Raw genomic sequence first — 27338 nt, forward strand, 5'->3', positions numbered from 1 at the left:
AAATCGGATATTTTTTTAGTGTTTTGGTCTCGATTGTGGATCTATCATGTATTTTTTGAAAATTCTAAAAACGAATTCGAAATCAGAGATAAAAAAAGCCTAAGATATAATTTTAACTGAAATCTGATATTATTTTAGTTTTCCGGTTTCGATTTTGGATCTATCATTTCTATTTTGATAATTCGAAAAACTAATTTAAAATCAGAGATCCAGAAAAAGAAAAATCCTAGAAAATCATTTGCACTGAAATCGGATAAATTTTGAGTTTTCCGGTCTCAATTTTGGATCTATCATTTATATTTTGAAAATTCTAAAAAAAAATTCGAAATCGAAGATAAAAAAAGCTAGAAAATCCTTTTCACTGAAATCGGATATTTTGTTAGTTTCTTGGTCTCGATTTTCGGATGCTATCCCACTGTGCCAGTACGCGGGCGCCGCGCCGATGCGACCGCGAGGGAGGCCTACCCCAAACCTTTTCCATGCGGTGCAGGTCGTGGTGTAGCTGTAGGTCTGTAGGACTATAGGACTACAGGGGTAAGTTTTGCGCAGGGGGTCGCGCATTGCCAGAGCGAACCGCCGGAGCGGATCGGGGCTGTTCAGTTGCCCGCGATTCGGCGTGTGGTGTAAACCCGATCGTGATCCTATAAACCCGTTTTCCCGTACGACGACCTCTCCTTTCGTCCCCATGAACTGACCCCGTGACCGAATCGCGCGACCGCCACCGCTTCAGGGGGATGGAACACTCCGGGTTCTCCTGTTCCTGATCCACCACAATAAGATGTGCTTATTTTATTATTTCTTCATTCAAAACCAAAATTAAAATCTTATTTCCTATTTTTATTTTGTGTGTGATTTTCAAGTGTTTTTTAATCAGGGAAATCCGGGAAATCTAACCGGCATACAGTGGGGTAAAAAAAGTTTCTATGGACAAATCAATTTTTGGCCTTCACCATTCATTCGATTTGAAGGTACTTCTTTCAATGCAAGCTTTCTAGGATCAAAAAAGTTTTACGTTTTTGTATTTTTGAGAAAAAGTGGGTACTTTTTTATTTAGGGAGAATGTTGACATTTTTATTTGTTCATAACTTTTCAGAAAGTATAATTTTTCCAAGATTTTCAGATTCACAAAAGGAGCTTGTACATCTGTGCTTAAACTATCTACAAATAATGTTTAGTTATAAACATATTAATAAACAAATTATTATCAAATTATTAATTAATTATTAATAAGAAAATTAATAAAAAAAGTTATTTTTCGGGATTGTCAATGTTAACCTTATTGAAATCTACATTAATATTTCGTTAGGATAATTGAAAATAGATATTTTACAATTGTTTAAAAACATTTTTATAAACAAATCCACCGTTTGAATATTTTTCAATGAATAGCCAAATTTTCGTTCGCGGAATCGATTAAAAATGTCTTTGCGATGCCTATTTGCTATATTACTTTTTTAATTGACAAAAATTATTAATTATTTAAACAATATTAGTAATCAAATTCAAAATTAGACTATTTTTGAACGAATAGGATCTATTTTTGATGGAATAGACTAAGAACGTCTTTACCAGGACTCTCTGCTATGATATTTCTCTAATTAATGACAATAATTATCAATTATTTAAACAATATTTATAAACAAATTCAGAGCTTCAATATTTTTTAATGAATAGGCTCAATTTTTAAGGAATCAACAGAGACCAACTTTTTATTGATTCTCAGCTATGATATTTTCTAACTTGACAATTATTTATTGTTTAAATAATATTCATAAGCAAATTCAAAATTTTGTTATTTTGCAATGAGTGGGATCTATTTTTTAACGGAATTGACATAAAATATCTTTACTATGACTCTTTGATATAATTTTTTTCAAATTAAAAACAATTATTAATTATTTAAACAATATTCATAAAAAAATTTAAAAATAGCCTATTTTTCAAGAAAAAGGATCAATTTATGAGTACGGAACCGATCATGTATATTTTCGCGATGACTATTGGAAATGATTCTTTCAAAATGGAAAACAATTATTAATTATTTAAACAATATTCAAAAACAAATTCAGAGTTTAGTTATTTTTGAAGCAAAAGGCTTAATTTTTGTTTACGGAATCGTTCAATTATATTCTTGAGATGAACACTGGATATGATTCTTTTCAAATTGACAAAACTTTTTAATTATTTAAATAATATTTTTAAACAAACTCCAGATTTGGTTATTTTTCAAAGAATGAGATTTTTTACGGAATTGACTAAGAATATCTTTACTATGACTCTTTGCAATGATGCTTTTTAAATTAACAACAATTATTAATTATTTAAACAATATTCAAAAACAAATTCAGAGTTTAACTATTTTTTAAGAAAATGGCGCAATTTGTGTGTACGAAATCGATCAAGTACATTTTTACGATGACTATTGGATATGATTATTTTTAAATGAATAAAAATTATTATTTATTCGAATAATATTTTTAAACAAATTCAAAATTTGGCTATTTTCAAAGAATAGAATCTATTTTTTTCACCAAATTTACCAAGAATATTTGTACTATGTCCCTTTCTATGATGTTCTTAAAAACAACAAAATTAATAATTATTTAAACAATATTTATAAACAAATTCAGAGTTTAGCTAATTTCGAAAGAAAATGCTCAACTTGTGTGAGATCAAATATCGTCTTAAGATGACTACTACATATGATTCTTGTAAAATTGTCAAAACTTATTAATTATTTAAATAATATTCTTAAACAAATTCCAAATTTGGCTATTTTTCGACGAATGGGATTTTTTACGGAATTGACTATGACTATGACTCTTTGCAATGATGCTTTTCAAATTAAAAACAGTTATTAATTATTTAAACAATATTCAAAAACAAATTCTGAGTTTAGCTATTTTTAAGGAAATGGCGCAATTTGTGTATACGGAATCAAAAGTCTAATTTCACGTGGACTACTGGATATGATTTTTTTTTTTAATGATAAAAATTATTAATTATTTTAATAATATTCATAAACAAATTAAAAATTTGGTTATGTTTCAACGAATTGTACCTTTTTATGGAATTGATTAAGAATATTTTAACTATGAATTTTGGCGGTTTTTAAACGAATAGGATTAATTTTGGTTTACAAAAGCGACCATAGATTTTTTGCAATAACAGCCTCCTATGGGATTTAAAAATTGAAAACAATTATTATTTATATACACAATATTGGTCAACAAATCCAGAATTAATTAATTAATTAATTCAGAAATTTTTGAATAAATCGTTTCAACTCTTGGGCATGAAATCGATTAAGGACATATTTGTGATGATACTTTGCAATAATACTTTCTAAATTAATAACAGTTATTTATTATTTAAACAATTTTCATGAACGAGTTTAGACCATGACTATTTTTCAACAAATAGGCTCAATTTTTATTTACAAAATCCACAAAAATTGTTTTTGCATATAAATATTTGTTATCATACTTTTTAAATTTACAAAAATCATTAATTATTTCAACAATATTCACAAGCAACTTCTGAGTTTAACTATTTTAAAGGAAATGGTTCAATTTGTGTGTACAGTATCAATCAAGTATATTTTTACGATGACTTTGATATGGTTCTTTTCAAATTAATAAATTTGTTAAAAATATTTTAATAATATTCTGAAATAAATGGAAAATTTGTTTATTTTTAAGCTAACAGGATCTATTTTTATGAGATCAAGAAAAAACGTCATTGCTATGAATTATTTCTATATTTTTTCAATTGACAACAATGATTAATTATTTAAACAATATTCGTAAATAAACAGAGAGTTTGGCTATTTTTAAATGAATAGGCTCTATGTTGTACAGGCTCAAGAAAATTGAAAAAACACTTATTTGAATTAAAAAGTATATCATTAGCACCATTTTTAAAATTATTAGTTTATTTTTCTTCTTTGTTAATAAATAAAGTGAAAAAATGGTTATTTACAATTATACTTTTTATTTGTCCGTAAACAATTGGAATAAACTTGCAATAAATCGAGATCAGTGTAGCGACATCTAGAATATTGAATTAATTCCTTCAATGTTTAAAATGATTATTATAAACAAATTGTATGAACAAATTTCAAACTTAGTGGTTCTCCGTTTAAAAAAATAGTTTAATTCCAACAAATCTACTTCGAATTCTACTGCTGCTGGAGTAAAATAAAAAATATTGTAACTGAGCTGAATTTGTTAATTTTATGAACAAATTCTATAAACAAATTCATTATTCAGCTATTTGTTCAACGAAGTATATTCTGCGTTCATTGAAACTTTTTCAAATTGGCCGAACAGTGATATGCAATTAGAAAACTTTGTCCTGATAGCATAATTGTTAATTTTTATAAAAATTTGATAAACATTTACAATTCGGACATTTGTCTATAGAAATACATTCTAATATAATTAGAATGATTTTAAATCGGGTTAATTGTGTTATTTCGAGAAAAAATAGATTTTTGTAACAAATTTGTTATTTTTATAAACAAATATGTTGAAAGGAAAAAGGTTTTTGATAAAACATCACTGTTAAATTAATTTAAAGTCTTTTTAGTAAAAGCAGAATGTATTTCGGTAAATTGTCTGAAATTGTTTATATAATTTATTTATAACATTAATAAATGTGCTGGAAAGACTAAATTTTAATTCTGCGTCACTGTTAAACCATTTTAGAGTCATTTTAGTAAAAGCACTATGTATTTCTATGAACGCATAACCTAATAGTGTATTTGTTTATAGAATTTGTTTAAACGTTAATCAATTTTATATAACAATTCATTTACATAATTTCCCATCACTGTGAGAACAATTTTAAACAATTTTGATTATCCGATTTATTTCTTGCCTTAAATAGCTGAATTTTACTTTTCTTTATATAATTTGTTTATAAAAATTATTGAAACATTTAATAAATTAATTTCGTATATTTAATGTCACTATCCCAATTTTTATCAATTCCGAAATTATTTTTATTGTTTTCCGACGGATAAGCAATAAAATTGTAAAAATATTAGTTTTTCATTTTATTTATTAACACAGAAGCGCAATATTTGTCCTTTCTTGAATAACAAATTTTTGCATTAAAAATTCGACTATTTTGTTAAGGATTCATCGGGTTGAGTCGAAAATTCGTCTCTTTCTGTAAAAATGTGATATTTTTTGGCTAAAAATGCAAACGTCTGATTAAAAATTTAATTTTTTATTTAAAATTGACTTTTTTGTTTAACATAAAATTTTTGGTTGAAAGTATACATTTTGGGATGGAAAATTGACCTGCTTTGTAGAAAAACCGTCTTTTCGGTACAATAATATGTTAGAAAATTTAACTAGTTGATCCCAAATTGATGTATTTTTTCGACAATTCATATTTTTTGGTAGAAAATTAGTTTCGTTAGTGAAATTTTTTAAAAATATCTACTATTGCATTGAAGATGCATAATTTTAGTTAAGAACTCGATTTTCTTCACTCAAATAAATGTCTGGTTGAATTAACCAGAATTTTGGTGAAATGAGCCCTTATAATTTTGTTCTGGTTAGAGTAACCAGAATTTTGGTTAGATTTACCAGAAATTCTGATTAAAAAAATCAGAAATCTGATTACTTTAACCGAAAAAAATAGTAAGGGCATATTTAACCAGAATTCCGGTTGATTTAACCAGAAATTTTTTTAAGTTTTGGTTTAAAATTAATTTTTCAACAGACAATGTGACTATTTTTGTGAAAATTCAACTGATTCGTTGCAAATTAACTTTTTCCTATAAATTCAGATTTTCGGCTTAAAATTCGACTGTTAAAAAAAAATCGTCGTTTTTACCCCTGTTTTTTTAAATTTCCACGTTTTGAGACTGTTTGAATCCGAAAAATAGGTTTTTACGAATGTGTCTGTCCGTCTGTCTGTGAGTCTGTAAATTTTTTGTTTTTAAGCATGATAACTTTTTAAAAAATTGATAGATTGGATTGGTCTTTGGTATACTTTTTTAGTGTCATAAACGAAAATTCAAATTCCTTAGCCACACACTTTGGATAAAAATACAAAAAGTGAGCGCATCCAATTTTTATTCATGAGTAATTCACAGAAACTTTTTCAACTGCATATGCTCCAAAAAGCATGGACCTGTTAAAAATTACAAAGTATAAACTTGTAATGTTACATTAATAATAAATTATTTAAAGCTGTAACTTTCTAGAAATATTTCAAGAGAATATAATTATCAATAATAGTCAATCGTTCAAAAAATTATTTCTGTTAAATTGAATTGATAATTGGATGCCCTCTAGCTGAAAAGTTGAAAATAAGTGAAAAATTCTAGGGTTTTCTGCAGCTTTTCACTCCTCTGGCCAAATTTTCAGAATGCAAGCGCTTCTAATAAAAATTCGGGTGCAGGCGGCAGGGGATTTGAGAGAATGCAGTCACTGAAAATTTAAGTTTTTAGTTGTATTTAGAATAATTTTGAACTTTGAAGTTTTTAACGATAACGGTAAAAATTTGAATAATTTACATAAATTTTTAAGAAATAAGTTGAATTTGAAAATAAAAAAATAATTTTACAGCCAAGAATGCAGAAGTTAAATTTTAAGTATAAAAAATTAAGTTTACATAACAAAAGTTTAGCAAAAGTGATGAATTTGAAACAAAAAATATGAATTTTTAACAATTGAGTTTCAACCAAGTAGTTTTATTTTCAAGCAGAGTGACCAATTTAAACTAAAATTATAAATATTTAACTAGAAAACTTGGATTTTTAACCAAGAAGATGAATTCGAAGAATTCCTCGAATTTAAATCATTCCAAGAATTCGAATAGTTCCGCGAATTCAACTAACTTCGCCAATCCGAAGAGTTCCACGAATTCATACAATTCCGTGAATTTGAAGAGTTCCTAGAATTCAAATCATTTCGAGAATTTGAATAATTCCGTGAATTCAAAGTTTCACCAATTGAAATAAACACGTGAATTCAAGTAATTCAGTAAATCCAAAGAGTTTAAAAAATTCAAATTTTTCCGTACATTCAAAAAATTCCATGAATTCAAATAATTCTGTGAATTCAAAGAGTTCCATAAATATAAATAATTCTAAGAATTGAAATAATTCCATGAATTCAAAGAGCTTTACGAATCAAAATATTTACGTAAATTCAAATAATTCTGCGAACTGAAAGCGTTCCACGAATTTAAATCACTCCGTCAATTCAAAGAGTTCCACCTATTAAAATAATGTCGTGGATTGAATAACTGTGTGAATTTAAAGAGTTCTACTAATTGTAATAATTTCGTGAATTAAAATGATTCCGCGAGTTCGAAGAATTCTACAAATTCAAAGAATTCCACAAATTCAAAGAATTCCATAAATTCAAGGAATTCTACAAATTTAAACAATTATGTCCATTGAAGGAATGCAACAAATGTAACGATTGAGTCAAATTAAAAAAATTAAAATAATTTCGGGAATTCAAAGTGTTCCTCGAATTCAAATCTTTCCAAGAATTCGAATAATTCCGTAAATTCAAAGAATTCCGCCAATTCAAATAAACCCGCGAATTGAAGTAATTCAGTAAACTCAAACAGTTAAAAAATTCAATTTTTTCCATAAATTCAAAAAATTTCATGAATTTAAATAATTCCGTGAATTCAAGAGTTCCATAAATTAAAATAATTCTACGAATTGAAATAATTCCATTAATTCAAAGCGTTCTACGAATTCAAATAAATTTTTCGATTCAAAGAGTTCCACTAATCAAAATAATGCCGTGAATTGAAATAATTTCGTGAATTCAAAGAGTTCCTCGAATTCAAATCTTTCCAAGAATTGGAATAATTTCGTGAATTCCAATATTAACCTTTCTTTCAAAACTCCACCCAACCTCAAATAATTTGTATAGGAACGTTTTCAAAATAAGCTCGTTGATTATATTTTATAAAATTTGAAATGCTTTCAATTCGTAATTATTAATTATTGTTTAAGAAATTGTAAATTCTAATATTAAATTTTTTTTAATAATGGATTTTCAAATTGTTTATTGACTTAAAAATAAAACAATAACATATGAATTGCTTGTAAAAAATGTCCTTAATTTTGAAAATAATCTTACTTTTCCAATTTCGGTCTAATCGAAAAATTACATTAAGTGAATTTCTAAATACATTTGATATCTACACATGTTTAGTGAAATTTCATGATGCGTTAAAAATTGTAACTTTAAAAACAAAAATTAGTTTATTAATTATAAGTTAAAGCGTTACAAATCTTCTAATTTCTAAACTTTCTATTATTTACTTATTTAATGTTTAACAAAATTTATATTGTCTAGAGTATATGTTTAAACTTATAAGCTAATTTTTTTTGCATTCTAATCGTTATAAAAATGTTCTTTATTCCTCTGTTATACCCATTCATTTTGTGTGAGTATAAAAAATATACATTAAAAATTATTGCTAAAAAAATCTATAATTTTTTAATTTCTTCTATTTGATTTATTCGTTAAATCCCAATAGTAATATTTTTATTTGTACACCTGTCTTATCTGTAGTCACGAGTGACAAAATTTTCAAATTAGTGCTGTTTGTCACGCTTTAAAGAATTTGTGTAATCTTCATACAAACTGCAGTAGCATGAATTCTGATAGAAATGAAATTGAAGTCAGTTTTTAGAAAATAATCATTCAAAGAAAATAAATTTATCCATTCCTCTATTGTCCCTATTAATGATCATTTGTGAGTATAAATAATACAAATTCAAAATTATTGCAAAAAAATTCTATGATTTTTTATAAATTTCTATGTATTATATTGTTTTTTCTGTTTTAAAACGCTTTTTTAATATTCATACGTGGTCAAAACATTCTTTCTTCTGTTTTTTTCTTTGGTTTGTTTGATAGGGTTCCAAAAAACCCCCATGAGTGTAAAATTAGGAGCAAAAAATGTATTATTGTTCTTAGCAAATTTTCTCTATAGATTATCTTAGAATTTAAACAAAAACACTCTCATTACTTATTTCAAGGAAATGAATTTTTCAAATATATTTTCTACTTTAGAAAAATATATAAACCAAAAAAAATACTGTTTAAATTACGATTGTTTGTGTTGTTTTATATGTTCATAACTAAAAATTCAAGGCGAAGTTATAAATTTCAGAAAAAGCGCAAATCTGTAATAAATATCTTAGAAAATATAGTTATAAATAGTAATGAATTACTTCAACAAATATGTTTGTAAAATTAAATTAATTGTTAGCTTGAAAAATGAAAAGTTGATAAAAAGAGAAAAATTTGAGAAAAAACTGCAACAACCAGAATCATTTATTTAAACAATTATGTTCGTTGAATTATATCAATTTTTACCTCGCTCTAGGTTTGAAGTAAACAAAAAGTTGAATATTTGAGAAAAATCGCAACTTTCTAGGATTATTCAAAGATAAGGTTATTAAAAATAATAATAAATTATGTAAAAAATTATATTTGTTAACTTGAATTAATTGTTTCATCATTCTTAGTGAAAAATAGACGAAAAGTGGACATTGTCAGGGAAAACCGTAACTATCTAGTACTATTATAGGAAAAGATAGTTTAAAACAAAGATCCTTTATTTAAACAATGATGTTTGTTAACTTTCATCAATTTTTACCTCACTTTAAATGAAAAGTGGACAATAAGTGGAATAATTCATAAAAACGCAATTTTCTAACATTATACAAAGTGAGTATTATGAAAAACAATAATAAATTGTTTAAACAATTATTTTTGCCAACTTTAACTAATTGCTCTCTCACCCTGATTGAAAAGTGGACCTAAAGTGTAAAACTGAAGAAAAACCGCAATTTTCTACCATTATTCATAAAGAATAACATTAAAAATGATAATAAATTGTTTAAACAATTATTTTTGTTAACTTAAACTAATTATAATCTAACTCTAATTGCAAACTACACTAAAAGTAGAAAATTAAAAAAAACCTTCAACTTTCTAGCATTATTCTAAGAGAATATATATTAAAATTAATAGTAAATTGTTTTGAAAATTATTATTGTTAACTTGAACCAATTATTATATCATTCTAAATAAAAAGTGGACCAAAAGCAGAAAATTTGAATCAAACCTGTCACTTTTCAGAATTTTTCTAATTGAATATTATTAAAAACAATCAATTATTTAAGAAATTATCTTTGTTAACTTAAACTAATTATTACCTCATTCTAATTGAAAAGTGCACGAAATGTGGAAAATTTAAGAAAAATCCGTAAATATCTAGCATTGCTATGAGAGAAGATAGTTTTAAACAATAATAATTTGTTAAAACAATTTTTTTTGTTAATTTTCATTAATTGTTACCTTACTTTAGGTAAAAAGTGGACAAAAATTTGAATATTTTCGTGAAATCCGCAAGTTTATAGCGTTATTCAAAAAGAAGATAATTCAAAATAATAATAAATTGTTTAAACAATTAGTTAGTTTGAAATTAATTAATCTCAGCCTCGCTTTAACGGAAATGTTGAAAATAAGTTGAAAAATTCGGAAAACCCGAGACCTTCTAACTCTATTCTAAGAGAAAATTGCTAAAAAACAATAATAAATGTTTTAAACAATTTATTTAAATATAAAATTATTAGTAGAAAGTAGTATTCTATTTATTAGAAACTACTTGTATTTAAAAAAATCGCAAAAAAATATTACTCACCGCCAAAAAGTCACAAAACCCAATTTTTCACTTATGGTTTTTTTTCGCCGCATTTTTTTTTATGGTAAATAAGTGTTGAACTTCACGGGGCTTGCGGAACCTCTAAATATTATTTTTAATAAACATCTTTATTTTTTTGCTGATTCAAAAAAATGCCTGGGTGACGTGCATGGAAATTAAAAAAAATTGTCCATTGCGTTTTGAATTTTTAATAAGGTAATTAAATTTTGTACCTAATAATAGAATATTTAACTAAAGGAGATGATTTCTGAACCAAAGATATTATTTATTCGATTCGCATTTAAGCAAAAAAAAAACTAAAAAAAGGAAATAAATTTGAAAATAGGCGAAAAAAGATTCGTTTCAAAAGGGGATATAAATAAATTTAAATCCTTCAACAGCACAAATCACTACCCTCCATAATTTATAATAAATTATATAAAAATATTTACAAAATTTTAAAAATAAAGACTTATTCTAGCAGATTTTCTTATCTTATCTGGAATGGATGTATGTCAAAATTTAGAGGCTAACGTTATTTTCATGATCATTCTTAGAAAAATGTGAGAAATATTGCTACGAACTTCAATGTCATGACTTCTAAAAAACATTTTTTTATATTCAGCACACCTCATTTTTATTCACGAGTCATGTATAGCAAATTTTCAACTGCGCATGTGCCGATAAGCGCGGGTCCATTTAAAATCACAAAGAATAAATTTGTAATATGACATTGATAATAAATTATTTAAAGAAATCAGCTACTTCTTTGATTCAATTTAATTAATTTTTTAGATGTAGAAATTTGTTTAAAATAATTATCTGTATTATTATTGACAGTATTTATTGATTTCAAATAGACCCGCGCTTTTCAGCACATGCGCAGTTGGATAAGTTGCTTAAGCGCCTTCATCGATACACGGAAGGGGCAGCCAAAAAACGACGCTTGACAAAAATAACCTGAAGTTCGCAGTAGAGGGGAGGGGGGTCGTTTCAGCCTTGAAATTGAATTTGAAACTTTTTAATTTGAAAGTAACAATTTTATCACTTATGCTTTATTTTATAATTAGCAGGTTATTCTGGAAAAATTGTGGGTAAATCCGCTGACGTAGCAGTACTGGAACCTATAGAGAATGTTTTTGCCTTTAAAAACTACAAATCAGTTTGCCACTTTATTAGTTTATTGATAATTATATGGGAACAAATTAATTATTTTTCTATTATAATGACGAGTACTTAGCAAGGGACCATAAAGAATATATGGAAAAATCACTGAAACGGTGCCCAGATCTCTCTCTCCCCCTCCCCCTATCCCCCCTCTTTCTAATGATCATTTTTTTTAAGGAGTGTAATAAACTAATTATTTTAACTTTTACTTTAGGAGTATATTTTGGGAACAAAGAATATTTTTTATTAACTTTACAGTTACGATTTGTCGTGAAAAAATTATTTGCTGATTTTATTATTTTCAAAAAGCGCGCCAAAGGTAACCAATCCAGTTTTCGACGCGACGCGGACCGAACAAATCCGAACTGGCCCGAATGTAGAGACCATTTTCGGAGCGACACGCAGTTGAATGAAATAAAAAACGCTATTTAGCATTAAATTTTGAAGAGATTTATGTGGCCTAATTTTTTTTTCAAACTTTTATGTTAATGGAAAGAATGAAGAAAAAGTAGATTTTTTCGCTTTTTTGTGCTTCTTCGTGAAAAAATGTTCTATGAACAGCATTGTCAGGCTTTATGCACGGGTAGTTAGAAGAAGAAAAATTATGAAATTTTTAATTTAATTTTTATAAACAAATTAACTTAATAAATAGTTAACGCGATGTATTCTTCATTCGCAAAGTAAATTTTTGCGTTAAAATTACTTGCTTTCATCGAAGAAATGTTACTCGGTCATACAAATTTATCATTCAATATTTTTTATTAATCTTATAAACAAATTATACAAACAAATTCCTAGTGTGGATCTTTGAAAGCAGAAAGAAATCTGTTTTTCTGTTAATTTTCTTCAAATTACGTCGCTAAAGAGGTTTCATGATGGGAAATTGTCATCCGATATTTTAAAATAATTTTATAAACAAATTCTACAAAAGAATTTACAACTTGGACATTTAAAGGTCGTAAAAAATTACTTTTTCTCCTCATTTTCCTCAAATAATGTCACCAATTATGTTTATTCGAACTAATAATGACCAAGTAATAAATTTGATTATATAACTTGTTTAAAAAAATTAATGAAAAATATCGGATGATAATTTCCCATTTGCTTGTATAATTTGTTTATAAAATCTACACAAAATATCACACTACACACTGGGCATTTGTTTATACAATTTGTTTATAAAATTAAAAAAATATATCGGATGATAATTTTCCATAATTAAACATCACTGGCGATATAATTTTAAGAAAATGAGAAGAAAAACAATTTGTTTCTGGCTTTTAATGTCCACATTATGCATTTGTTTATATAATTTGTTCACAAGATTAATAAAAAATATCGTATGACAAATTTTTGCAATCGATTATTATTTTTTTTATGAAAGCAAGCAATTTTTAAGCGAAAAATTTACTTTGCAAATGAAGAATCCACAATGGTAAAAGTTATTTTGAACCTTGTTTTTGATATTATCCCACTGTGTGACAGGCGACAGTTTCATACACCTCATCATTCATAAATAATTTAAAAATAGTTTCAGATTTGATGAGTTTTTTATAAAAAAAAATCCAAGAATAAAATGGCGCGGAATCGAAAATAAATTAGGGCCAAATCTGAGCCCGGCTCGGGAATCTAGTGTGGCTATCTGAAGGCCCTGGTCAGATATGCGTTTTATTGTAGATTGAACCAGGCTTGATCGCCTAGTCAAGGCCTAGTTTTGCCAGGCTTAGACTAATGTTAAATTTGAATTTTCTAACGACAGGATACAGTTTCATCTTTTCAAAATTAAATTTTTCTGAAAAAGATTTACTCTTTGCGCTCCACTGGGAACCGAACCACTGTACTTCCGATTGCCGGTCGGGTGCTTTCCCATTAAGCTATCAAAGAGATTGAAAGAAGACTTTTTTTTTAAAGTTCATGCTATCTCAAGCCAGGTTTCATATTTTGATACGAGTAATTTAAAGGAATCTGTATTATCATCAGAGATAGTTACCACCATTCAGTGTAAATATATTTTTCACATCCGTGAAAATAGAAATCAACCTATCGATCAAGTTAACTCTTCAAATAACAGAAAATTCTTAACATCATTTTCAGAGTACATGGAAAATAAATTTAAAAAATTTTTGATTAAATATTTTCTGGAAAAAAATCTATTTTCTTCGCTCCACTGGGAATTGAATTACCGAACTTCCGATTGCAGATTGGATGCCTTCCCATTAAGCTATAAGAGAGATCGAAAGAAGAATCTTTTTTCAGAAATATACGCTATCTCAAGACAGGTGTTACATTTATGATACTAGTAATTTAAAGGAATCTGTATTGTCATCAGAGATAGTTACCATTAATCAGTTTAGATATATTTTTCAGCACTGTGAAAAATGAAATCAACCTATTGATGAAGTTAACTCTTAAAATAAGAGAAAACACTTGACGTTATTTTCAGAATAGATGGAAAATAAATTTTTCAAATATTAAAATTAAATTTTTTCTTCTTTCAATCTCTTTAATAGATTGATAGAAAGGTACCCGACCGGCAATCGGAAGTTGTGTGGTTCGATTCCCAGTGGAGCGAAGAGAGTAGATCTTTTTTCAGAATATATTTAATGTTTGAATTCTTTAAACTTATTTTATATCCAGCCTGAAAATGACGTTAAGTATTTTCTGTGATTTGAAGGGTTAACTTCATCGCTAAGTTGATTTATATTTTCATGGTAGTGAAAAAGACATATCCACTGATTGATGTTAACTATCTCTGATGATAATACAGATTCCTTCAAATTACAATTTTATTTCTTACGCCTTAATTTTATAATTAACAGGTTATCCTCGCAAGAGTTTAGGTAAACGAGTACATGCCAAATAAGAATGTAAATATGGAAAAAGCACTAAAATGGTGCTCAGGTGATAACAAAATGAAGTCATTATCGAAAGAATTGGTCAGCAAAATCTGCGACCCGAAAGCACATCTCTCAAAAATTGCTGAAGAAATTGTTAAAAAGATTTGCAGCGCGGTTTCAAAAACGTAAGTTTCCTGGAAATTTCCTCTGTATCTATAAAATCCAAGTTTTAAATATTTGAGTTCAAAAATTTAAAGTTTATTTTTTAAGTCCATTTAAAAAAAAATGCTATCATTTTTTAGATTTGAATCTTGGCGTGCTGGTAGTACACCAACTATGGAAATGATAATTCAATAAACTCATCTGTCGGTAAGACCTACTTGCGCTTAGCAGTTTTTTGCAGTTTTTTAGTCCACTGACCAAATTTTTAGGTGAATGGTAACGCTTCTAATAAATATTCGGCTGCAGGCGGTAGAGAATTTTAGTGATAAAAGGTCCCTTAAAATGTAACTTTTAAGATGAATGCAGAATAATTTTGAACTTAAAGGGTTTTAACGATACTTGTGACAATTGGAATAATTTCAAAATAATACAAGTTTACAATTTTATGGGTGCGTTTAATTCCAAAAACTCCATAATGAGGATTTCAGAGTTAGCTTAAATATTAACCCATAGAATCCATTAGATCATAAGATATTCGGAACTGAAAAAAAAATTAAAATTAACACTATTTTTAGTAATATTTTATTTAAAAATTGAGAAATTTCATATATTGTCTAGGGCCTGGTCACTATATTTACTATGATTTCACAACTCGTCCTGCAAATAATGGTCTCTCTGTAAAGACGTTTGTAATACTGTGAGTGATGTACGATTCAAATAATTTTTTATTTTAGCTGCTGTTACGTAACATTCATTGCATTTTTAGGTAAAATTAATGTTGGTACTACATATACTAAATTAAATTTAAACTACTTCAAATTTTTAACTTTTCTGGAACACATATTAAATTTTCAACAAGATAGATCAACTGTCAAACAAAAAAGATTAATTTTCTACCAAAAAGACGATTTTCCAAAAAAATATATGAATTCTCAAACAAGTTGAAAATTGAATAGTTAATATTTCAGTTAAATGAATAAATTTTCCAAACACAAAAACAATATATTTTCAACCAAAGTAATGAATTTTCAACTAAAAAGATGAATAAAAATTAATATTTTTGTTTAAATATTAATAATTATATTAAAATTATAATTTTATAGTTTTAAAATAAATAAAATAATTATATTAATGATAATTTTTAACAAAAGACGTCAACTTTGAACCAAATAGTTTTATCTTCAAACAAAATATTAAGTATTATGTTTGAAACAAAATATATGAATTTTCAACGAAAAAAACAAACAAATTTCCAATCAAATAGTTGAATTTTGAACTCAGAGAGATCTGTTTCGAACTTGAATTGAAATCGTTCAATTTTTAAACAAACTGATGAATTTTCTAATTTTTAACTCAAAGAATAAATCTTCAACTGTAACAGCGGAATTTTTAAGAAAACGAACAAATAAAACTACGATAATTATTTAAGCAAATTAATTATTTATAATAATATTCTTTTAGTATAATGCTATAAAATTAAAGTTTTATTTAAATTTCAACCTTTTAATGAAAGAGAGTTAATAATTAATTCAAGTTAACAAAAATAATTGGATAAACCATTCCCGAATATTTGTAATAATACTCTATTTAAATAAAGTTAGAAAGTTTCGCCTTTTTCTGAAATTTTCACCTTTTTGTTTACTTTACACTAAGAGTAAGGTAATAATTATTGTAGTTTAGCCAAAACAATTTTTAAACAAAAACAGTTATTATGGCTTTCTCTTAGATTAATGGTAGAAAGTTGCGGGTTTTCCTCAAATTTTCATATCAGATAAATATATTCACAAAAACGAAATTGTTAAAAAAATTATTCTCTCTATTGTTTATTTATTATTTGTAAATAACTGGGAAGACAAAACAAAATTAAAATTTTTAGAACAGAACGCAACTATCTAAAATTACTGTAGGTGGAGATAGTTATAAATAATAATATTTTGTTTAAATTGTTATATTTGAAATTGAATTCAGTATTACGTCATTCTAAGTTAAAAGTGGACAAACATAAATTCAAACAGAATATTATTAAAAATAATAGTGATTTGTTTAATCAATCATGTTTGTTAAAAATCCGATTTTCGCCTGCTTAAAAATTAAATTTATAACTTAAAACTTAAGTATTCTATTTTTTGTTGAAAACTAAGGTTTTTAGTTGAAAATTCGTATTTTTTTTATAGAAAATGTATCTTCTTAATTGACATTCCATCTTTGTGTTTTCAAAATTATTGATCTATTTTAATCGAAGTTTGATCATTTCATTACAAAATTCATCACATTGGTTGAAAATATAACTATTTTGTTAAAAATTCATTTTTATTTGGTTGAAAAATTTTTTTTAACTGCAAATTTCACTATTCCAATTTCGTATTACAATCTGTATTTTTAAGTTTAAAATACAACTATTTGATTGAAAATTGATTTTTATTTTTCACAATTCATCTAATTAGTGGAAAATCGAACTATTTACTTATTTTTAAAAAATTTTAAATTAACTTCTTCAACTGAAAATGTGACTATATTCCATTTTTGATTCAATATTGATATTTTTTTGGTTGAAAATTGATGTATTCTGAAGAAAATTTATTGATCCGGCTCGAAAATTTAACAATTTTGTAAAAAAGTGATATTTTTCTGGATGGTTAAAGAATTCAACTCTTTTGGTTGAAACTTGAACTATTTTGTTAAAAATACATTTTTTAAATTAAAAATTCACAATTTCATTTGTAAATTTATTAAAACATATTGTAAACATTTTTTTTTTTAAGAAAATTTTACGGAAAAATCAGAATACTAAAATAAATTTTATTTACGAGAATAGAAAAATTATCACCATTGAAAATGCAATAATTTTTTAATGTAAAAGTTAAATTTTCAAAGAAAAAAATGGGGGTTTTCACAAAATTTCCAATAATCCAATTCTTTGAACAAGCGACAAATTGATCAATAAACTTGTTTTGAAGAAAAGCAATTTCTATTTAATATACTCTGAAGTTTCATCAAAGTATTTTCAAATACTGGAAAATTCTTTATTTTCAATAATAACCATTTGCTAGTAATATTTCCCGAGACTTTCCTCTTCCTAAATTAATTTAAAATCACATTTGTGATTTTAGAAAGGTCGAAAAAATTTAATAAAAAATTCTAATTTATGATTGTAATTAATCTGAAAACCAGGTACACTGTGCATTTGTAAAACTAATGAATCTTGAAATGAAACGTCCTTATTTCGATACATAAATCTTGATAAAGATAAAGCGGGCTTGAAACTAGAGAATAAACGTATGGACTTAAAATGCACATAGTCAGCAATATGCCAACTTACTGGCACCGTTAAATCATTACTTTTCAGATAGGATTATCATAATTTATTTAAATAAAGCTGAATAAATTACGGAAAGTGCATTGAAATCCCAGTTTCTTTACGCCTGGGATGAAAGCTTAAAATTGCGGATTAACAAAAAAAAATCATTTTTTCAATTCTCTATAATTATTCTAGACCAAGTCAAAAATATAAAATAGTTGAATTTTTATCCAAGAATTATACAATTTATACTAAAATCAATAAAATTTTTAATTAAAAAAACAAACAAATTTTCAAACTAATAGTTAAATTTTATACAAGAAAGATTTTAGGTGCATTTTTAACGAACATTTTAAGTCAAACAGCGAAAGACACGAAAAAAAAGTCGAGAAAAAAAAACACGTTGCATTTTGAAAGCTCTACAAGATTAACATCTTTTTGATTTTTCGTGGAAATCGAAAATTCAAATTCAGATCAAACAAAAACATTATAAAATGAATAGGCAAAAGTTGTTCATCCAAAAAAGAACTAAAAATTTTCAATTAATAATTTGTGGATAACACGCGTAGTTTTTGTTTTAATCATAAAAAATAACATTAAAAATGATTAATAATATTTTTGGAAAAACGACACAATATAAGGAAAAAAATGAATAGATAAAAGTTCTTTAGCCAAAAAGATGGGAAAATTTTTTAATAATAATTTATAGATATGACGATTAGATTTTCTTTTATTCGTAAAAAATAAGCTTAAATGTAAAAAAATTAATTTTTTGGAAAAACAAACGGGAAACGAAAAAAACAATCAGAAGACAAAAGTTGTTTAACCAAAAACGATCTACAATTTTTGTGTAATCTCCTGGTATAAAAATATACTAAAAATAAAAAAATTAACTTTTTGGAAAAAGGACACAAGCTTCAATAAAATTGTATTTAACTAAATTTGTTGAATAAATTATGTCTGCAAATTGGCTTAGAACACTTAAGGTTAAGATGCGTATTTTTGGATTAAATCGTAAAAAAATTAAAAATAAACGAATTAAGTACATGGAAAAATCATAAAAAATGCAATAAAATATTTCATAATAATTTATTTTTAATGGGATGCGCAATTTTTTTAATTATAAAAATAAGAGCATGTAAACAATTTTGTTTCAATATCAATGCATATTATGAATTGCAATAATATAAATGGATTGAAATGATACGTTTTGCAGGGTAGCTGAGAATGAAATTTGATGAAAAATAAGAAACAAATATTAAAGTATTCGTAATAAATAAAATGTAAAAAGTTCCCATTTCGGATAAAATGGAGTGCGAAGCACGAGATGCGTGATGAGAATGTGTTCGTTAAAGCCCAAGGAGCTTCAACAAAAGAGAATTCACAATCACCAAATTAAAAATAATAAAATATTTAACAATTAAAGCGTTTTTAAAAAAGACCCCTGATTACGAATATTTTTGGTAGCTTTTCAAAATCTAGGTCAATTCTTTAAAAACATGTTTCTTTAAATTTCATTATTTATTCACAAACAAAATTTATAAAATCATTTTTAGCATGACTGAGCAAAAATACAACTTTTTTGCGTCTTTCACTTTATTCGTATGATGAACCGTTTGCAATGTAAAAGGTTATAAACAAATGATTTTTAAACAAAATAGCCATGTTTGAACAGTGTTACCTGAGAATCTATTGCATAGAAAAATTAAAAACTTGTACCCTGTCTATATCGAGGATATATCTCTTGAGAGAAAAAAGAAATCTTCCGATCGAATAAAAACTTCGCTCCTTAAATTGTTCTTAAAAAGTTGTTATTTTTAAAAGCAAATCGTGTAGACTCGTCATTTATTATTAAACAATCTTTCAAATCACCCAGTGTCATAATGTTGCTTCAAATTGTTGCAAAACCTCTATCTAGCATTAACAACATTATTTTCTTGGTCATAATTTCGGTTGAAAAATTGTTTATAACAATTGATATAAATAATGACCCTTAATAACCAGAATTGAATTAAAGTTTTTTATTAATAATAAGTACCTGTTTTTTCTGCAGTTTTCACTCTCCTGGCCAAATTTTTAGAATGCGAGAGCTTATAATAAAAATCCAGCTTCAAACGGTAGAGATAGAAAGCATTTCGGCAAGTTATTTAAATACAGATCTATTGGAAAAATATTTTGAAGAAACAAAATTAATTACCTACCATAAGATAGGGAAGAATCACCATGAATTGAAAAATTTCTAACAAAAACTGACATGATGAATCTTCAACAACAATGAAAAAGAATTTTTAACAAAAGAGTTCAACTTTTAAAGAAGCATGCAAATTCATTTGCAAGTAAAACACTCAATTTTTAACAAAGAATATTTAACTGAAAAATGAGTTTTTGATAAAATAGTCAAATTTTTTACGAATTTTTTGAGTAAAATTTTTAATTATCGATTAAAAAATGAACTTTTAACAGAAGAATTAAATGCTCAACCACAAAATTAATTTACAGCTATTTGTATTTGAAAAAAAAACGTGAAATATTTTCGAAAAGAGACGAATTTTCTACACAATAGTTAATTTTTTCAATCGAATATATGAATTTTCAACAGAAAATATAATATAGTTTATTATTAAACTAAAAATTATTTTTAATTTCGAAGCAAAAGGGGTTGAATTCAGAAAATACGACTTTTTAATGAAATTGTTAAACTTTCAATCAAAAAATATTTTTCAATCCAGAATACAAAAAAAAATTAGGTAATTTATAATTTGAACAAAACATAATATTTAATGCAAAATAAAATTTTCAAATTAATATATTATTTCTTTTGGTGCACTCACTTTAATCTTATAGGAATATTATTCTAGGTTCTCCGAAAAAACTTGATTTTTTTTTTAAGATTTTAGATATGTGGATAACAATTTTTAGAAAATTTCTAAGAATTTTTTTATTTCACAGAATTAAAAAAAAGTGTACTTTGAGTAGCTCAAAGGATATATAAGAATTTTTAAAGCTTGGGAAAAATCTAGAAATATTTTATAATTATTTCGAAATCTTTCAGTTTAAAAATATTCTCAATCTCTTGAAAATTTCCAAAAATGCCTAAATATCTTTCGAACTGATTCGAACTATTCCTAAAATCGTTTTAAAATCATTTAGATTTATTTTCGTCAATTTTGGTAATCTTTTCTCATGCTTTATAATGTTTTTAAATATCCTCTGAAAATTAATCTTAAAAAAGAAACATTTTCAACATTCCCAGGTGTCTTAACAAAATTTCTTATTACCTTGAAACCTTTCAAAATATTTTGAAAAAACTTCAATATATTACCTAAAGAACATTGTTTTCAAATCCTCGAAATTCTTTATTAATTCTTTTGAAAATTTTTTATATTCTTTCAAAACTTCCAATGGGACGAATTTTTAAAAAAAGACCTGATTAGCTCTTGTACCGAAAAAGAATAAAATCTAACCAAAAACAGTTTAATTTTCGATCCAAAAAGACACATTTTTTGAAAGACAGTTGGAAGATGATTTTTTTATCAAAAGACGAATTTTCAACCGGATGAATTAAATGAAAAAACTAATATTCAACAGAATAGTTAAATTCTAAACGTAAAAGAAGAATTTTCAAAAAAAAAAAAATTAATTTTCTTACCCAATATACGGCTTCATAACAAAATACTTTAATTTTCTACTAAATATAGAATTTTCAACTTATAAAGCATACATTTTCAGCAAACATTTTTTTTGCTGCACTATTAAAATATTTGGTTGAATCACTTTGTTAAGAAATATTTATTTTCTTGAAGATTTATATTTTTAAATGAAACTACATCTCTTTAGTTGAAAGTTTAACAATTTTGTTGAAAATAATATGTTTTAATTGAGAATTAAACTAATCGGGTAAAAGTTACACTACATTGTTAATCTTTTTTTTACTAAAGGTTTGTGTCTTTGACAGAAAATGTAACTATTTATTGGAAAAACCTTTTTCTGGTTTAAAATTAATTTTTTAAATGAAAATGTAACTTTTCTATTTTTTTTAAATTGATATTTTTTAGTTAAAATTCTCCTTTTTTAGTCAAAAAAAAAATTATTTTCTGTGTTTAAAATTTCAGTTTTGTTAGGTGAAAAGGCATTTGTTTCGTGGAAAATTATTGTTTTGTTGAAAAGTCATATTTTGGTTTGAAAATTCCATTTTTGTACAGACAATTCCACTTTTGACTTGAAGGTTCAACAATTTCGATAAACTTTTATTTATTTCTTTAATAAACAATTTTGTTTGTTGAAGATTCGTCTATTTGGTAATAAAATTCTTTTTTTTTTCTAAATAAATTTCATCTTTTTTTATTGAATTATAGACTATAAGACTTTTTTGTTGAAAGTTTATCTTTTTAGTTCCAAATTTTTAATTTGCATCTGAAATATTGTTTTATTCCGTTTATAAATGATTCTATGTTAAAAATATTACAAAATTAAAATGCTGGCATACGAATATTAATGATAAAGAAAATGAAAAATTATTTAGGGAAAAATCAAGAAATTCTGAAAATGTAGCAGGAGTGGGAGTAGACTCCGAGAACAGATTAAGATTAACAGCACTATTGAGAGCGGCACTATTGAAAAGTTGGCATGAAAATAAAATAATGTGTTTACATAATTATTTCCTTTTTTATTTTAAGGGAATGATCTATTTTATCAACAAAATTGAAATAATTATAACAAATAAACATTTATTTCAACGCAATAATTATTTGGTTGAAGTAAAAATATTATTTGGCTGAAAGAAACTTTATCTTTAATGTTACAGTCCAGTCAACACTCACTAACATGCCCCCGAGATACTTTTGCTGAAAAGGTAAGAAGAAGTAGAAAAAATGTAGAAAAAGTAGAAGCTATTATTATTAATATTTTTTATTGTTAATAAACGCTCTTGCTCAATTTTTATAAAAATTTATTCACAGGATTTTGAACAATATATTTTTTATTTAAATTCACGCCCTTTAAAATAATATTGCAATTTTTTTATGGAAAATTATACAAATTTAATTTTCTTTTACTTCTCGTATCTTGCATAGTTTGACCACAAAATGGAATTTTTTATTATGTTTTTCGGGGTAAAAATTGGAATTTTCAATAAAATTCAAAAAGTTGTTGTAAATAATCTTGTAGGGCCTTCAAAAAGCGATAGTTTTCTTCTCTTGACTTATTTTCATATTGGGCCTTGTTTGGCTTAAAATTTACAGTTTAGTTTTTTTTTTAATTTTGAAAAGGTTATAACTCTGATAATTTTCTTTTTATCGAAAAAAGTGGTGAGAATAAATTGTTCGGCTTCTTGGGTACTACAGAGCGATATCAACCGAATTTTTAAAGCTTGAAAATAATCGTGTCAAAAATTTTGAAAATGCTCTATTTTTTTAAATTGTCACCCAAAATAGGTTGAGAAATTTTGGTTTTCTTGAAAATTTTTCTTATAACTTTAAAAATTCAACTATGATCATAGAACATTAACCTTTTGTTTAATTTTGTTGCTGATAAATCAACCGAAATCTTTTTTGGATGGAAAATATTTTTTCTGAACAGTTGTCTTTTGTTTAATAACCTTTTGTTTAATTTTGTTGCTGATAAATCAACCGAAATCTTTTTTGGATGGAAAATATTTTTTCTGAACAGTTGTCCTTTTTATTTGAAAGTTCATCTTTTTTAGTAGAAATTTTGCATTTTTCTTAGATAAAAAAATATTTCGATGTAAATTCAACTATTTCTTGGAAAATTTCCTTTTTATTTAAAATTCGTAATTTTGTGTTAAAAAGTCTATCTAAATCTTTATGGATAAAAAGTCAATTATTTTTTTGAAAATTTCTCTGTTTTTATTTAAAAATAAACCTATTTTTGTAGAATTTTAATTTTTCTTGGACAAAAATGCAACTGTTCGGTTGAAAATTTAACAATGTTGTTAAAAGTCATACTTTTTAATTAAAAATTTAACTATTTAGCAGAAAATCAACTTATTGTTTTGGTTGGAAATTCTGCTGTTTTGTTGAAAATTTAAATATTTCGTACAAATTTTTTTTTTGCTTGAATTTAATATTTTTTTTTAAAGAAGAGAACTGAAATCTTTTCTGCATGAAAATTCAACTTGAAAAAAAATTTTTTCAATTAAAAAATGATCTTTTTTAAGAGAAATTTAATCTTTTTTGGATAAAAATGTGACTGTTTAGTTAAAAATTAAATTATTTTGTTTAAAATTTATAGGTATTGTTTAAAATTCTCTTTCATTTTGTTTAAAATTTTTATTTTGGTATTGAAAAGTAAACTGAAATATTTTCTGGATGAGAGTTCAACTCAAAAAAAAATTGTCATTTTTTATTCAAAATTTGTCTGTTTTGGTATTATTTTGTAAAAAATCAATTCTTTTTGGTTGAATGGGTTTGTTTTTTCGCATTAAAAATTCCATTTTTTTTGTAGAAACTTATTTTTTCTTAAAAAATTCATATTTTTAGCTTGAAAACTAAACCGGAATCTTTTTTGGATGAAAATTCAACTGTTTGGTTGAAAATTCGACAATTTGAAAAAATCATACTTTTTTCTTGAAAATTCTTCAGTTTTGTTATAAATGTACTTATTCTGTAGAAAATCTACTTTTTTGTTCAAATTTAACATTTCGATTTTGAAAAGAGTACTAAAATATTTTCTAAAATGAAAATAAACAAAAATTTTTTTCTTAAACATTTTGGTTAAGAATTATACTTTTTTGTTAAAAAGTTAATTATTTCGTAGAAAATTTACATTTTGTTGCAAATTTATATTTGGTGTAAAAAAATGAACTGAAATCTCTTCTGGAAGAAAGTTCAACTTAAAAAAAAGTGAAAGTAAAAAATGCAAATATTTGGTAGAGACTTTAACTATTGTGTTAAAACTTCATTCTTTTTGTTGAAAAAAAATCGTCTTTTTGGATCGCATATTCAATTTCTTCCATAGAAACTCATTTCTTCTTAAAAAATAATGTTTCCATCTTGAAAAGTTAAATGGATCCTCTATTGGATGAAACTTCACCTATTTTTATGAAAATTATTGTTTTCAAATTAAAAGTTCATCTGTTTTAACAGAAATTTGTCTTTTTGATTGAAAATAATTTTTTTTCGTAGGAACTTATTTCTTCTTTAAAAATTCATCTTTTAATCGTGAAAAGTCAAGTAAAATCTTTTTAAAAAGAAAATTCAACTATTTTTAAAAATTTGTCTTTGCGATTTGAAAATTCATCTGTCTTAAAAGAAATTTCGTTTTTTTTTTATAAAAATGCAACTTTTTGGTTAAAAATTCTTCTTTGCTTGAGTATTTAAATATTTTCTTTGAAACATTTGGTTTAATCAATTTGTTAAGAAATCATTTAATTTTTCTTGAAGGTTTATATTTTTAGTTTAAAATTTATCTCTTTGGTTGAAACTTTAACTATTTTACTATGAATTAATCTTTTTAAATTAAAAATTCAACTATTTGTGCAAAAGGTAAACTAAATCGTTAAAAATTAATATTTTTGATTGAAGGCTTATGTCTTTGGTTGAAAATTTAACTGTTTAGTGAAAAGTATTTTTTAGTTTTGATTCAAATTAATTTTTTTAACTGAAAATGTAAGTTGTATTTTTTAAAGATGAGCTTTTTTATTCAACAATTTTCCGCTGACTCAAGCAAAGAAAAATTTTTAAGCAAAAGTTGGATTTCTATTGAAAAAATCGAAATTTCTGCGAAGACAGATGAACTTTTAAATCAAAAAGGTAATTTTTAAAAAATTCAACAAAAACTATATTTTTTACAAAAAGTTGAATTTTCTTCAAAACAGCAGAATTTTCAACCAAAAAGTATGTCTTTCCAAAAAAATTGTTGAATTTTCAACCAGATAGTTGTAATTTTATCGAAGAAAGATGTATTTTCTACTATAGCAGATTAATTTTGAAATCAGATTGTTAACATTTCAAACAAACAGTTGGATTTTTTCCAGAAAAATAAAAATTTGCTAAAACAGGTGAATTTTATAATCAAAAAGACAAAAAGGAAAAAAGAATGTTTTAATTTTCATCCAAAAAGATTTCAATGGAATTTTTAACAAAAAAAATATGAATTTAAAACAATTTTTAAACAATTATTCATTGTTGATAAACTCTCTTTTTTAGTGTTTGTAACCATTGTTATAAATAGAAACCCCTAATTACCAGAATTAAATTTCTTGAAAATAATAAAATTTATAATCGACAAAGATTCGAAAATAAAAAATAGAAATCTGTTGAAAAGTAGCGTAAGAAGACCCTGAGGTTATTTTCCTTAACTTGTTCAAACAATCTGAGGACTATGTTTTTAAATCGGACACAGTCTAAGTCACCTTTAAACCTTCAAAATATGACCTACTTATTGTTTCATTAGAGCTAACAATTTTAAACCACCATGTCCTTTTATTAAATTGTTCTATTTTTTATTTTCGACGTGGTTAAAACTTTCTTTTAGTTATTCTATTCATTTCAAAATAATTGTTTTTTACCAAGCAATTAGTTTTCCACTTTTGAATTAGTAAATATCTGGACTAACCTAATAGTGATTCAAACTAAAGGATTTTTTCAAAGTTTTCTGAATAATTGCAATTATCGATGGAAAATTTAAAACTGAAAAAAAATTTTGAAAATCCAAAATGAAACTCTCTGTATTTCCCATAAAAAAATGTTTTTGTAGATTTTATTCGGAATCTTTCATATAGGGCACTTAGGGATAGGATACGAATCAAAAATTAATTTTGGAATTTTTTTGGGATTAGGAATTAGATCTTTAGCGGGAAATTCAACTATTTGGTTCAATATATATATTTTTTTATTAAAAAATAAAATTATCTTTTTAAAAATTCACGCAATTCGTGGAAAATTCGTCTTTTTTATATAAAATTAATCCTATTGGTTGAAAATTTATTTTCCTCGTAGGTATAACATTCATCTAATCGACTCTTTTTTTGTCGAAAATAATTTTTATTGTTGAAATTTAATCCTAGTTTACAAATTCTTCCTTTTGGTTTAAAATCCAAGTACCACAAGAATATTTATAATTTTAGCTTACAATTCATTTTTTACGATAGAAATAAATCATTTGATCAAAAAACTTTTTGGTTGAAAATTAATTTTTTAATCGAAGAT

General features: G+C 25.2%; 1 protein-coding gene across 1 annotated transcript in view; it reads left to right on the plus strand.

Moving 5' to 3' along the window:
• The first annotated feature begins 669 nt into the window (after positions 1-669).
• Positions 670-27338, plus strand: part of LOC117180918 (facilitated trehalose transporter Tret1-2 homolog) — an 889009-nt gene continuing 862340 nt past the window's right edge. Inside the window, exons 1-2 of the mRNA XM_033373546.1 lie at positions 670-968; positions 22976-23023. The gene's annotated coding sequence lies outside the window, so the exon portion shown is untranslated. The remainder of the gene's footprint in view (positions 969-22975; positions 23024-27338) is intronic.

Source organism: Belonocnema kinseyi, chromosome 9, assembly GCF_010883055.1.
Source record: "Belonocnema kinseyi isolate 2016_QV_RU_SX_M_011 chromosome 9, B_treatae_v1, whole genome shotgun sequence".
Taxonomy (NCBI): Eukaryota; Metazoa; Arthropoda; class Insecta; order Hymenoptera; family Cynipidae; genus Belonocnema; species Belonocnema kinseyi.